We start from the raw sequence: 16,147 nt of genomic DNA on the forward strand, positions 1-16,147 counted from the left end.
CACCAATATACATTCCCACCAGCAGTGCAGGAGGGTTCCCTTTTCTCCACACCCTCTCCAACACTTGTTTTTCTTGTCTTTTTTTTTTCCCATAATGTCAGATTTTATTATACAGTTACATTTGTCAAGAATGTGTTTAGAATAAGAATAGACATACACATCAATGGAACACAGTAGAAATTCCAGATATAGACCCATACATACTGGGTTAATTGATTTTTGAAACAGGCATTGAGGCAATTTAATGGGGAAAGGACAGTCTTTTCTTTCTTTTAATAGCTCTTTATTGGAGTATAATTGCTTCACAATACTGTGTTAGTTTCTGTTGTACAACAAAGTGAATCAGCCATATGCATACATATATCCCCATATCCCTTCCCTCTTGAGCCTCTCTCCTACCCTCCCTATCCCACTCTTGTCTTTTTGATGATAGCCATTCTGACAGGTGTGAGGTGATATCTCAATGGTTTTGGTTTGCATTTCCCTGAATACGAGTGATGCTGAGCATCTTTTCACATATCTGTTGGCCATTTGTATGTCTTTTTCAGAAAAATGTCTATTTGATTCCTTTGCATTTTTAAATTGGATTGTTTGGGTTTTTTTTGCTATTGAGTTGTATGAGTTCTTTATATCTTTTTGATACTAATCCCTTAATAGATATATGATTTGCAAATAGTTTTTCCCATTCCATAGGTTGTCTTTTCATTGATGATTTCCTTTCCTGTGTGGAAGCTTTTTAATTTGATGTAGTCCCACTTGTTTATTTTTGTTTTTGTTGTCTTTGCTTTTGGTGTCAAATCCGAAAAATCATCACCAAGATTATGTCAGGGAGCTTACCCTTTATGTATTTTTCTCGTAGTTTTATGGTCCAGTCTTTAATCCGTTTTGAGTTGATTTTTGTGTATGGTGTAAGATGAGGATCCAATTTCATGGATAGTTTTTTTTTTTTAGTTTTTTTTTTAAATGCTTTTTATGAGCTGTCTATAAAATAAGGAAATTAGCCCTTCAACTTTCCTATGCTTTGCAAATATTTTTCCAACATTAGCATTTTCGATGGCTGTATATTTTCCATTATATGGAAATACTGTGATTTATTTGAATGGTGGGCCTTTTGCTTCCAGTTTTTCATTACAGTGCTGTCAAGAACATTCACTTAATAGTTTCTTAGGAAATTTCTTAGAATTGTAAATGGTGAATGGAAGGGAATCCACGTTTTTAAGGCTTTGATTCATATTGTTCTGTTTCTCTCTAGAAAGATCGTGTGCACATTGACTGGCAGTATATGATAGAGTGTCTGTGTCCCAATAACTGATGATAGTACTCGGTGTTATTAAAAAAAAACTTGGCTAAAGTGTACTCCTTTGATTATGGGTTAAAGTTGAGATATTTCTATATGATTATTAGGAGTTGGTAATTCTTCTTTTGTGGCCTCTTTTAAGGCCTCTTCATGCCTTAAGGAAGATTTTGATCACGTACAATTTTTTCAGTTCTATAATTCCAGTTATCTACCAGTGGAGCAAATTGCCTTCCCTTCCTATCACTGATGGTGTTAAAGCTGATGTTAAAGATATTAGAACTGTTTAAGGCTGGGGAGTGAATATTTATTAACTTACAATTAAAAGTCAGCCTTTAGGCCTGTTGTCTCTTTAATCTTTCTGTTTTAATCTTACAGATAAAGAATAAGAAGTTTAGATAGGCCAAGTAACTTATCCAGGGTCCCCTAGTTGTAAGTGGCAGAAAGAGGACTTAGGCTCTGTTCTACCTGACCTCATAGTACAGGTTTCTTCCACTCCTGGGCCATACCTTGTTTATAAGAAGACATACTTACTTTAGGTGGTAAATTAGCTGGTTGAAACCTAAGGTACATTTTGACCAAAAAGACAAAATTTTCAGAAAATATCTGTTTAGAAATATTCTAATGTGATATAGAGTACTTCAGAAACTTGATGTGTTTTTATTTTTATTTTTCTGCTGACTGTTCCATAAGAACCCTGATCTACTAGGGGTGTGTAGAAAATGAGTAGGAATTAGGCAAAAACCTTTTCCTTAGTAGCTCTGACCTCTTCCCCTTCCCCTTGCTTCCAGCTCCTGCCACTTTTGAAAGCTTTCCTTCCTGCCTGCCGCCCACCCTGGGAGTGAAACCTCTGTGCCTTTTGTCATCTCCTCACTGCTGCATTTCTCTTCATGCTCGGGTGGTGGAATGCTTCTCTCTCTGTTTCCTCAGTGCTATGGCAACAGTTCACAGATAACTACTTTCCTTGCCTTTAAGGAAAAAAGGCTTCACCCATTTCTTTCTCTGTGACCCGGTGTTTGCAATTAGCACTGTGGTCCACCCTTTCCTCCAGTGAAAAGCAAGGAAGTACTGAACTGTAGTCAAGGCTATAGGGCCTGATGGATGTAATAGCTAGCAGGCCTGCTGCACTTCTGTGCAGCTGTTTAACCCCCTTCCCCTCTCCAACAACTGGTTGTAAAACAGCACCTGCTGCATCCTCTGACTGTGCTCCCATGCCCCTTCACTCTCTTTTTGTATTAAACTTGTCGTGTTCTATATTAGAAGTTTGTTTAGTCTCCCCCCACTAGAATGAGGGTCTGGGTGAGTGGGATTTAATCTGCTTACTGCTCTCTGCATGTTCCCTGGGACTAGCATATAGCAGGGGTTCTGTTAGTATTTGTCAAATGGGCCACAGGACTTGGTGGAGATAAGCCTGATTTTGTTCCCTAGGGTTTGCTCTCCTTGGCTCTCTTGCCCTTGAAGGCAGGTTTGGAATATATTTGCCCCTCCCTGTGACATTTGGTCCACCCCATCAGGTCCCAGAGCCTGAGCTAAGTGAGAGCCCAGTAGGAGTGGAGGATTATAGTTGACATAAATAATTTGCACGTGGAATAGCCCAGACTGGTTTGAGTTCTGACCCCAGATGTTTTTAGTCAGTGTATGAGTTTGAGGAAGACTTTCTGAGTCTGTTTCCTCATCTGTGAAATGGGCATAATACCTGCCTCCTTGGTTTGTGGTGAGATGAACTCTGACAGTGTATGGAAACAACTGGTATCTAGGAAGAAAAATAAGCATTGGTGGTGATGTGGTTGTTAATGTTACAGTTTTCTTCTGTGTGATTTTCTATTGATAATTGGAGTTATTTACTCAGTTGTATTTACTGTCCTTTACTAATTTAGGGAGACTGTTCAGTTTAATGTTCAAAGGTGGGTAGGTGACTTTGGCATTTGACTGCCTAGGATCTGGTGCTCCTTCTGCCACTTGCCAGCACTGTGACACTGGGCAAGAGTGAGCCTAATTTATAAACAACAACAAATGGCCATAATAGTAGGATTTACCTCTGAGTGGGTGGAAAGATTCAGTGAGATAGTACTTAACACAAAGTTTGGCCCATAGGGAGCACCGAGTAACTTATAGCCTATAAATGACAGTTGCTGTAATAGTTGTTAGAGTTGAAAGAAGCTTAGATTTCATTTTGTCCACATCTAGTACTCTTACCCTGTTTCTAATTTTTCCTTATAGAGTAATAAAGAATAAATTCGTATCATTTTCAGTCAGTCTTTCATATACTTAAGGTTGGATGCTGCTGTGGACTGAATTTGTCCCCCCAGATTCATGTTGAAGCCCTAACTCCTTACATGACTCTGTTTGGAGACAGAGCCTTTAGGGAGGTGACTAAGGTCGAATGACGTCATGAGGGTGGGGCCCTAGTCCTATAAGACTGGTGTTCTTAAAGAAGAGGGACAGACACCAGAGATTTCTTTCTGCAAGGGCCTTATGAGGACATGGCCAGAAAGCGACAAGCCAGGGATAGAGGCTTCACCAGAAACCAACCCTGATGGCACCTTGATCTTGGACTTCCAGCCTCCAGACCTACGAGAAAGTTCTGAAGGCTGGTTCTTAAGATACCCAGTCTGTGGTATCTTGTTATAGCAGCCTGAGCAGACTTATGCAGATCCTTTTTTCTTTTCTTGCATCATCATATCTTCTCTTAGTTCTCCTCCTGCGACAGTTTTTACATCTTACCATCCTGGTCACTACTGTCTAGATACTTTCTTGTGTGCACATGTCCTTTTTAAAGTGGGGAACCCCAAGATAAACTCAGGACTCCTGTGTGGCCTCAGCAGTTTGGGTACTGGACTCTACCCTTAAAGTGGGGAACCCCAAGATAAACTCAGGACTCCTGTGTGGCCTCAGCAGTTTGGGTACTGGACTCTACCCTTCTAATGAAATCTAAGATTGGGTTAGGTAGTCACCTGAACAAGCCTTTAACACTCATGTCTACCCCATCCTGTACTTGGTCTGATATTTTAGTACAAATTCAGAATTTTATCTTGTTCACTCCAACTCTCCAGCCGCGACCCTCCCCCCCACCGCCCCCAGACTATAGGAATCAGTTTTTTAGAACCCGAGTTCTAATTAGAAGTCTGAACCAACCAGCCCACCCACTTCGTGCTGGCAGTTTTCATGCTGTTTAGTTAGTTTGGGCTGCTATAACAAATTACCATCTACTGGGTAGCTTAAACAATAAACATTTATTTCTCACCATCTGGGAGGTTGGAATTCCCAGAGCAAGGTGCCGGTGTGGTCAGGTTCTGTTGAGGGCCCTTTAACTGGTTTACAGGGGCTGTCTCTTGCTGTGTCTTCACATGGTGGAAAGGGAGCTACCCAGCTTTGTGGCATCTTCTTGTAAGGGCACTAATTCCATTCTTGAGGGCTCTACCCTCATGACCTAATTACCTCCCAAAGGCCCCACCTCCTAATACCGTCCCACTGGAATTAGGGTTTCAACCTATGAATTTTGGGAGGACACAAACACATTGCACTGTTTCTAACAGCAGCTGCCTAATCTGCTCCTATACTTCCAGTGGTTGGGAGCTTGTTACTTTGCTATGGAACTTATTCATTCCATTGTTGGGTTCCTTCACGTATTTGGAAGAATTATGAATGTTGAGTCAAAATCTGACTCTGTAGCTTCTATTCTTTGATCACACCTTTGTTCTCTGGAGTATCAGATAATGTCTGTTCTGCCTGCACATGACAGTTTCTTATACAGATTGCCCCCTTCTCTCCTGTTATTTGCTCTAAATATTATAACAATATTTTACTTTAGTATCATTGGGGAAAATCAATTCTGCTTGGTCTTCACATGCCTGAGTTAGATAGGTAAGTGAATCTATAAACACATAAATAAAAGAGGAGCCTAATTGACAGAGGAGTACTGTATTTCATTTGTTTTAGTGAGTAGCTTCCATTAGATAATTCTCTATGAAAATAGATTGAGGAAGTAGGCTATTCATTCTTCATTATTTGAATCGGTATGATTCATATCTTTCTTCTCTGTTTAGTATGATAAGCATTAAATCTTTATCTGAACTCTTCATAGTATTTTAGTCCTGGAAGATACCCTGTATACAAGCTTGATACCGCCTACTCTTTCCAGTGACATATGTACTTCATATTGCAATAATGTGGCCTTTATATTTTAGCCATAGCAAAGCCTTAAAAATACTGCTATTTCATTAAGTTTGGAGTGCTTTTAATAAGTTATTTATACCTGAAACATGGCTACTGTCTATTCATTTCCCCCACCCCTTATTTCTTATTTGTTCCAAGCTATGTTATGTAGCAGAAATTCCTGGGCAAGATGAATGTAAGGAACTAATCATGGATTCTGATTTTTAAATGTTTTGATGGTCTCTACTTACCTTTCCGAATAATTTTGAAAAAAGAGAATTGAATTTGTCTTCTTGATGCTTTGCATTTTGTTTCTTGCTAGTCAGGTATGTATAAAATAAGAAGAAAAAACAACTAAGGTTCATAAACTGGGAACCCATAGAGAATGTGGTATGTGCCTAAGAAAAGTTTTGAAGGAAATTTTTAGTTTCAGAAGCAGAAATTAGGGGGGTCAAGTTCTCTGTGGTTTGTAATGTATGGGAATACATATGGTATCTAACCATAACTTTTCCAAAGATCATGGCAGATCTTGGCTCCACTGGACCTGCTGTGGCCTTTAACCTTTCTATGTCTCCTTGTCTTCGAGACAGGTGTGACAGTAGAACTCAAGGGTTTGTGAGGGTTAAGAAGATAATTCATGTAAAGTTATTAGACAGTGCCTGGCTCATAGTCTGCAATCATACATAAATTTTTTTAATTAAAACATATTTTTTAACTAATAAAAGCTGTCTAGGCTAGTCAATTCTTCAGCATTTGGAGATATTTGAACTTTGGGATGCTGTGGAAGGATTCAAGCACCAGCTTGATAGACCGGAATAACTACATTACCCTGTTAAAAAAAAGAGACATCTCACTGGGGATACATTAGCAATATGATTTGCCATTTTTTTCTACAACAACATTATTTCCCCCCCACCACCTGGGAAAAAAATCCCTTTTGCTGTATGTCTGTATTGTCGTAGATTCCCAATTAGAAAGCAAACCAAAGATTTCTAAGTTTTTTAATCTTGGAGAGGTTTTTTTTTTTGGCCGCCTCACCCAGCATGCGGAACTTCCCCATCCAGGGATCAAACCCATGCCCCCTGCACTGGAAGCACGGAGTGTTAACCACTGGACTATCAGGGAAGTCCCTTGGAGAGTTTTAAAAGGGAATTCCTGATAGGTATGATGGTGATGATGGAAGTTGACCTATCTTCGTTTTGAAACTAACATAAAAGTTTTGCGAAATGAAACTCAGTGTCCTAGATTTTACATGATTTCATCAGAAAAGCAGGCATAGTTTGGGGCTTGAAGGCATGAGCTCCAGGCAGTGGAGGAAGCACATACCCATTGACTAGGACTTAGAAATAGTTTTGTTAGGCAGATACCTGATTTATCATGCCGTTTGACTCAGGACAAATAAAATACCTTTACGGCAATTTTGAAGACCGAGATCCCTAGAGGACTATTTATATCTACAGATACCTTCTGTATATATTTAATTTTTATGACTTTTCTATTGTTGTGTTTTCGTCTTTTGTCTTTAGATAGCTTAAATTGTAACCCTCTCTATCTTATGTTGCTGTTCCATCATGTTGATCACTGTGTAGACTCCAGTACTGAGTTGACTAATTAAAAAAGATAGTGTTGTTTCTGTCACTGCTTCATTAACAGTGCTTACACTTAGTTCCTCCTTCATATTTAGCTAAAATTTCTCTGTTGCTGAATTTCTCCATTTTTCAGTGCACTTGTAAAATGTCTAATTACTATGTTCTAACTGCTAGTCTTCAGTAGTATGATTGCATCTCAGAAAATTTTTTATATTTGCTAAACCTTTTTACTCCCTCCAGAAGTCTCATTTTCAGCTCCTTAAATCAGCGGTCCCCAACCTTTTTGTCACCAGGAACTGGTTTTGTGGAAGACAGTTTTTCCACAGATGGGGTGTGGGGAGGGGCGGAAGAGGGGGGATGGTTCAGGTGGTAATGTGAGCGATGGGGGGATGCGAGTGCATTAAACAAGCATTTAATTTGAACATGCCAAGGATTATTTAATGCAAATCCAGTATCTCCATTTGCAAGACTGCTTTACAGAGGTTCAGGGTTTGCTCCTGGAGTGTTCACCAAACATCTCCTGGGAGGGCAGTGTTGTCCTCAAGCCCTGCGGCGGGGGGTGGAGCACACTGGCCAGAAGGCTCAGGTCCCTGCGTCCAGCAGCCCTGGGCTGACACGGGCCCGGGGCTCCGCCTCAGGTCCAGGCCCAACATTGCGAGAGAAGAGCAGAACCGGAGCTCTGGCCTCACCAGCTGCCAATCCCAGACTGGCATAAGCTGGCCTGAGAGTGGCCTTCACTAAGCTCTGGGCCGGCCTCAGGGGAACACCAGGAAAGGCCTGTGGAGTGGTGGCTGTGGATTCACGGACCTGCCAGCACCTCCTCGGCATGTGTGCACTAGGTAGAGCCCCCAGGGGAGGTGAAGTTGCAGTCCTCCCTCTACATAAGGACCTCCCCCTGTGACAGAATGAGGCAGTGGTCGTTTCTTACAGAGATGAGCAAGATGGGCATCTGTCTGAATTCCTAACACTGAAAGGATGGGACAGCTGACACCATGGCCTGGCCCATCATCTTGGGGTCCCTGAGAGGGAGGGCTCAAGGCCTGCAGAGCAAACACACACCTTACACACACTGGGGGCAGGGACCACCCATGCTCCTGTCTGCCAAGTACTCGGGATGGTGACAAAGCGGGACACACAATCAAGTCACACTCACTCTTCAGGGATAAGTTGAATCTGGTTTCAGTAAAACCTGACTATTCTTAATCAGCAGTCACTGAAAAGGGACACTTTTCTAGATTTAGCGTACTGATAGAGTCTGGTAAACTTTTTGCCTTTTAAAGAAAATACACAAATCCTAAACATCCTCACTATTCTAAATTGTGTTCGCAACAAACCCTGAACAACTTGAATGAAATTCACTATTGATATCATTAGATGGTTGCTGTGGAGTTCTAGAAGGCCCTAAAATCAAGATGGGAACATGTGTGAACAGAACAGGAAGGCAACACGGATATAGGCCACCTCGGTGCTGACTGATGAGCACGAGCTCGTGCGCACGAAGCACCCTGTCGGGCGAGTCTGGAGGCCTCTCCACAGCTCTTCAATGACGAGCTTGAGAGATGCAGAATTCTTCTGTATTTCAAACTGATACCCAAACACGTCACACTTATCTTCCCATTACAGGATGCAAGGGGGGATGGTTCAGGCGGTTATGCGAGTGATAGGGAGCGATGGGGAGCGGCAGATGAAGCTTCGCTCACTTGTCCATCGCTCACCACCTGCTCTGCGGCCCGGTTCCTAACAGGCCAGGGACAGGTACTGGTCTGTGGCCCTGGGGTTAGGGACCCCTGCCTTAAATCATCTTCATTGTTCTTTTCAATTAGGCTTGGAACTCTAATAAGGATCTAATTGGGATCTGTTAGATATATACTTAGAGAGTATAACAATGACTTATTACCCTCCATTTTTAACAGCCCTGTTATGTTAGCAACATCAGGGAAGCAGCATTTTATTGTCAGCTAGTGACCCATGGCAATCCTTAGTGTATATATGTATTTCCTAATCTGTTTTCATGATTTGCTTTTATTCAGTTGTTCTTTATTGGACAGCTTTCCATTATTTTATGATTTCTGCTTTAATTTAGTACTCTGATATCTGAAGAACCTTTTCCAGATACAGGTAAATAGCTGTAGTTTCCCTCTTGCTGCTTCTTTGTGTCTTGTATTCTAGCCGGATCTGCCATTGAATATTAATGTTTAGAAAACACTTCTTGATTATGTTTCCCCCTTAACTGGGATTCCTTCTTACCTATCAAAGACTGCACTCCACATTCTTACAATAATAGTTTTTCAAAATCAGTGGATAGCTGAGTGTTGTCTTTGTTCAGTGGAGGTGAGAATTCAAAGAGAGATAAAATAGAGTCTCAGGATCAGGGGACTTACTGCCTATTTTATCTTAATAGACTTCTCATCAGTACAAGAGATGTTATTGTAAATGTAGAAACAAGAGAGTAGCACAGGCATTAAGTGCTATAGGAAATCCAAGGAAAGGATAACACGGTAAGTGTTGTGTGGGATGGGATGGTTTTCAGGTCAGGGTGGGATGTGTACTGTGCCTTGAAAAAAAAGCAGTTGATACTAGAGCTAATCAATGAATTTGGTAAAGTGGCAGGATACAAAATGAATGAACAGAAATCCCTTGTACTCCTATACACTAACAACGAAAAATCTGAAAGAGAAATTAAGGAAATACTCTCATTTACAATTGCAACAAAAAGAATAAAATACCTAGGAATAAACCTACCTAGGGAGACAAAAGACCTGTATGCAGAAAACTATAAGACACTGATGAAAGAAATCAAAGACGATACAAACAGAAGGAGAGATATACCATGTTCTTGGATTAGAAGAATCAACATTGTGAAAATGACTATACTACCCAAAGCAATCTACAGATTCAGTGCAATCCCTATCAAACTACCAATGGCATTTTTCACAGAAATAGAATAAAAGATTTCACAATTTGTATGGAAACACAAAAGACCCCAAATAGCCAAAGCAATCTTGAGAAAGAAAAACAGAGCTGGAGGAATCAGGCTCCCCGACTTCAGACTATACAACAAAGCTATAGTAATCAATAGAGTATGGTATTGGCACAAAAACAGAAGTATAGATCAATGGAACAGGATAGAAAGCCCAGGGATAAACCCATGCACATATGGTCACCTTATCTTTGACAAAGGGGGCAGGAATATACAATGGAGAAAAGACAACTTCTTCAGTAAATGTTACTGGGAAAACTGGACAGCTACATGTAAAAGAATGAAATTAGAACACTCCCTAACACCATACACAAAAATAAACTCAAAATGTATTAAAGACCTAAATGTAAGGCCAGACACTATAAAACTCTTAGAGGAAAACATAAGCAGAACACGCTATGACATAAATCACAGCAAGGTCCTTTTTGACCCACTTCCTAGAGTAATAGAAATAAAAACAAAAATAAACAAATGGGACCTAATGAAACTTAAAAGCTTTTGCACAGCAGAGGAAACCATAAACAAGACGAAAAGACAGCCCTCAGAATGGGAGAAAATATTTGCAAATGAATCAACGGACAAAGGATTAATCTCCAAAATATATAAACAGCTCATGCAGCTCAATATTAAGAAAACAAACAACCCAATTAAAAAATGGGCAGAAGACCTAAATAGACATTTCTCCAAAGAAGACATACAGATGGCCAAGAAGCACACGAAAGGATGCTCAACATCACTAACCATTAGAGAAATGCAAATCAAAACCACAATGAGGGATCACCTCACACCGGTCAGAATGGCCATCATCAAAAAATCTACAAACAGTAAATGCTAGAGAGGGTGTGCAGAAAAGGGAACCCTCTTGCACTGTTGGTGGGAATGTAAATTGATACAGCCACTATGGAGAACAGTATGGAGGTTCCTTAAAAAACTAGAAATAGAACTACCATATGACCCAGCGATCCCACTACTGGGCATATATCCTGAGAAAACCATAATTCAAAAAGAGTCACGCATGGGAATTACCTGGTGGCGCAGTGGTTAAGAATCCACCTGCCAATGCAGGGGACATGGGTTTGATCCCTGGTCTGGGAAGATCCCACATGCTGTGGAGCAACTAAGCCCCTGTACCACAACTACTGAGCCTGTGCTCTAGAGCCCGTGAGCCACAACTGCTGAGCCCACGAGCCACAACTACTGAAGCCCTCGCACCTAGAGCCCGTGCTGCGTAACTGGAGAAGCCACCGCAATGAGAAGCCCGCACACCGCAACGAAGAGTAGCCCCCACTTGCTGCAACCAGAGAAAGCCTGTGCTCGGCAATGAAGACCCAACACAGCCAAAGATAAATAAATTAAAAAAAAAAAAAGTCATGTACCACAATGTTCATTGCAGCACTGTTTACAATAGCCAGGACATGGAAGCAACCTAAATGTCCGTTGACAGATGAATGGATAAAGATGTTGCACATATATACAATGGAATATTACTCAGCCATAAAGAGAAATGAAATTGAGTTATTTGTAGTGAGGTGGATGGGCCTAGAGTCTGTCATACAGAGTGAAGTAAGTCAGAAAGAGAAAAGCAAATACCGTATGCTAACATAAATATATGGGATCTAAAAAAAAAAAAAAGGTTCTGATGAACCAAGGGGCAGGACAGGAATAAAGACACAGACGTAGAGAATGGACTTAAGGACCTGGGGAGGGGGAAGGGTAAGCTGGGACAAAATGAGAGAGTAACATTGACCTAGATACACTACTAAATGTAAAATAGATAAGATAGTGGGAAGCAGCTGCATAGCACGGGGAGATCAGCTCTGTGCTTTGTGACCACCTAGAGGGGTGGGATAGGGAAGGGATTTGGGGATATATGTATGCGTATAGCTGATGCACTTTGTTATACAACAGAAACTAACACAACATTGTAAAGCAACTATACACCAATAAAGTTGTAAAAAAAAATGAAATAGAAAAAGGAAAAAAAAAAGCTATGTACTTGAAAAAGAAAAAAAGCAGTTGAATAATTAGTGAGGCAGCCTTCATTTGCCTGGCCTGGTGTTTCTAGGCAGAAGGATCTCCGTGGAAGTGGAGTTGCTTGTCTGATTGGGGAATTGGGAGAAAAAGTGAAGATCTGCAGCTCATTGCCTGCCGGCCCTCTCTGTTCAGAGTCAGCCGGCACTTGGCTTTTTCTGCATTAACAGACTTGGCCCTGCTGGGGTGGCCTGGAGTTGTCTAGCTGTGCCAGTGACTGGGGAAGTCAGGTTGATTCTTGCCACAGGTCTGTAGCTGTTTTCTCTTGTCTGCTTCATCAGTGATAAGGATGGTGTCTTGATTCCCATTTCGCTCTTGGTTGGATGAGAGCTTGGAGAGGGTTGGAAGGACAGGTTTGGTGGAGTTACACACAGTAAACCCTTGAATGGATGAACACTGTTGTTAGTGTAGGGGCAGTGCTGTAGCTCACTACAGATTGGAATGGAGATTGGAGTCAGATTGTGCAGGGCTGCAGAATGTATCCTTTATTTTGTAGGCTGAGGACCCATTCCAGTTTTTTGAACACTTTAAGAGTATAGTTTTGTTTTAGTAACATGAATCTGATAGTGCCGTGGAATGGGTTCCTCATTTTACAGTTAAAAAACCCTTTTTTAAAAACCTTAACATTAAGGCTTCTTCAGTTGGGATACATGAAACTTCTGGCTTTGGAAGTTCTGAAGGAAGATGCCATGAAATCACATGTAGGGTCTTTTAAAGGTTTATCTGCCAAAAACTGGTTAAGAGCTACCAGTAAACACTTTTGTATTGTTTACTTATAGGACGTCTAGGAGGGAACTTCACCAGTAAGTATGATGTTTATTCTGGATTGTGTTGTAGGGCCTTTATCAGATTATAGAAGTTCCTTTTAATACCTAGTTTGCTAAAGCTTCTTTTAAAAATAATGAATTGATGTTGCATTGCATCAGATAGTTTTCTGCATATTCTGATAATCATGCAGGTTTTTCTCCTCTGATTTGTCAATGTGATGAATTATATTAATTGAGCTTTAAAAGTAAAACAGCTTTGCATTCTTGGGATAAAGCCAAGTTGGTGGTAATGGATTATTTTTTTAATATATCGTTGAATTCACTTTGCTAATTTCTTGTTTAGGATTTTTTTTTTTTTTTTTTTCCCGGTACGCGGGCCTCTTGCTGTTGTGGCCTCTCCCGTTGCGGAGCACAGGCTCCGGACGCGCAGGCTCAGTGGCCATGGCTCACGGGCCTAGTCGCTCCATGGCATGTGGGATCTTCCCAGACCAGGGCACGAACCCGTGTCCCCTGCATCGGCAGGCGAACTCTCAACCACTGTGCCACCAGGGAAGCCCTAGGATTTTTACATTTAGTTTTGTGAGATTGACCTGCAGTTTTTCTTCACATGAAAACATGTAAATGTTTTCTGTAACTCCTGAATGCTCAGAAGGAATCCATGCTTTGGGGAAAAAACCAAACAAACCAAAGAACCTCCAAAATTGGAATAATACATGGTGCATGATAAATAAGTAAGTAAATAATCAATAAATACAAAAAGGTAGGAGCTATAAAATGAAAGTCTTTCTCTAACCCCAGACACCCAGTTCCCCTGGCAATCTGTTACCAGAGATTTTGTGTGTGTGTGTGCGCGTACGCACATGTGTGTATGTACACACCTCCTCTCCCATATATGTTGCATATTCTAGATACTGTTTTCCATTTTACTCTTCTTACTAATATATCTTTTATATGTTTCTTTTTTTATTAAAATTTTAAAAAATTGAAGTATAGTTGATTTACAATATTGTGTTTCAGGTGTACAGCAACTTACTAATATATCTTGGAGATAGTTCTTGTACACATGAAGTCGTCCTCATTCTTTTCTTAATATCTCTATTGTGTTTCATTATATCCCAGTAGAGTTAATTAGGTCCTTTAGATAGACATTTAAGTCGTTTCTCATTTTGCTGAAATGAACATCATTTCACCATCTTATTTGGCATGTAGATTTTTTTGTGGAATAAATTCCTACAAGTAGAGTTGCTAAAAGGATATGCACTTTTCAAATTTTGATAGAAATAGTCAAATTATCTTACAAATGGGTTACATCTCTTTACACTCCAACACTGTATGAGCTTGCCATGGCAAATGTCTGAAGTGTCGTGGCCTCATAAGACTCCTTTACCACTGCACAGGTCACTCGGTTTTGTGGTCATGCTGGCTGCACCTATACTTCTGCCCACGTGCCAGTGCGTTCATCATTAACTTTGTGATCTCATGAGCTTTGGCAGGCAGGGATTTCCTGCTAGAGAGCCTCAAGAGAGCCTTGGAAACTGCTGTGTGTTCTGAAGTATTACTGTGAAGATGAGAGGAAGTCCAGCAAAATGCCGAGATCAGGTGTTGAGTTCAGCCTACCTACCTATCTCTCTCTCCTTTACATCCCCCCACCGCACCCCCTTTCCAGGCCGTAATGGAGCAGTGGAGAGAAATTCAGCGAGTGCTGGCTTCTGTCCCTGTCATCTCTCCAGTGCTAGTGATGGATGGAGAGGACAGAGGAGGATGGGATGGCATGGAATGAGCTCTTGGGGATTTGGACTCTATTGAGGCCGTTCTTATCTTTGTGTTTCCCTGAGTTAGATTAATTTCTTCGGTTGTGTGCAGTCAATCACCCTTCTTTCCTGAGTTATTACTCACTCTGAGGCTTAGGCATCTTGAGGTGATATGTGCTCCAAGAATTGGCACTCATCTCTTACTGAATTTGAAGTAGTTGTAGTTGTAGTCATGGTTGGGGAGTGGGGACGTGGTAGGGGAGACTTGACTGTTGGTTTACCCCTGTGTCATTTTTATAAACAGGACCCCTGGTTGCCACCAGAAACTCATAAAGCAGTGACCAGGAGCTTTGGGGTATGGCCTGTGCTGAATGGGCCAGAGAAGATAGGGGTGGGGAGGTAAGAAAGAGCAAAACCCTTCATCCTTCTGCTTTTATTTGTTGATTGTCTCTTCCATTATTAAAAAAAAAATTAATCTAGAGAGGGATATATGTAAAGCACTGATACTTTGCCAAAATAGCCTCAAGTTTGTGTACAATATTAAGCAAAACTGAGAAAATATTAAAGTGACAAAACAAAACAAGCCATCTCCTAAGAAAGACTTGGTAGGTAATTTGGTATAAGGATTTTTCTTACTTGATTTTTGTCTGGTGATTAGATCTGTCCTGCTCAGAAGCTTCTAATATAACCCTTCCCTTAAACTGATGACCAAATAATTGAATACCAAAGTCCAAACTGTTTAACCTGACGTTTGAAACTCTAGTGCTGATCTGCCTCTTCACTGCTTCTTTCTTACTTGAAGTACAGTCCATGGACTAGCAGCATCAGCATCACCTGGGAGCTTGTTAGAAATGCAGATTCTCAGCCCCTACTTGGATCTGTGGAATCACAACTAGAATTTTAGCAGATCCCCAAGTGTGTGGAAGCCCACTGCAGGGTGAGAAGCACTGATCTGCCTCATTCTTCTCAGCCTCCATTTTAGTCCTGCAGTCAGCTTGCCTGGACTAGCTGTCATTTTCTGAACACGTTCTGCATTTCTCCAGTGGCCTGCCTTTCTTCAAATTATATCATTTTCCCAGAAATGTCCCTTTCTATCAACTTCCTGTCTTTCCTTCCATTCATCGGATTTACTAGGTGTCTAAATGTGCCAAGAACTGTGATTTGGATCGGGTTTCGGACATGGCTGGACACACAGTTCCCCCCACTGCTTGTACAGGCTCCCTGGAGGACAGCTCCTTTGACCCCAAAATTCCACTTCTAGGAGAGTTTCCTGAACTAATCATCAGAAAAGAATGTAAAGAAATGTGTAGAAAGTTAATCACTACAATATTATTTATAATAGAAATAGATAAATTAATAAATTCTGTTAGTCATATGGTAGACTTACATATTCAAGAAAGTAAGATGTATATTACTGAAATGAGAATATACCAACAATGTTTTTGAGTAACAATTATGTTATTAAAGAATACACACTTAATTCCTGTGGTCCAAGGGCTGATAGTTGAATAAGTAAGAGAGACATATAAACCAAATAATACAGAAATACAAATGCAGTAATAATGATAATGATAACAGTA

The 16,147-nt window shown here is 40.8% G+C and overlaps 1 protein-coding gene across 1 annotated transcript in view; it reads left to right on the plus strand.

The window, feature by feature from the left end:
* PSD3 (pleckstrin and Sec7 domain containing 3) overlaps positions 1-16,147 on the plus strand; it is a 499,749-nt gene that overhangs the window by 31,417 nt on the left and 452,185 nt on the right. The window lies entirely within an intron of this gene.

This window comes from Globicephala melas, chromosome 21, assembly GCF_963455315.2.
Source record: "Globicephala melas chromosome 21, mGloMel1.2, whole genome shotgun sequence".
Lineage (NCBI taxonomy): Eukaryota > Metazoa > Chordata > Mammalia > Artiodactyla > Delphinidae > Globicephala > Globicephala melas.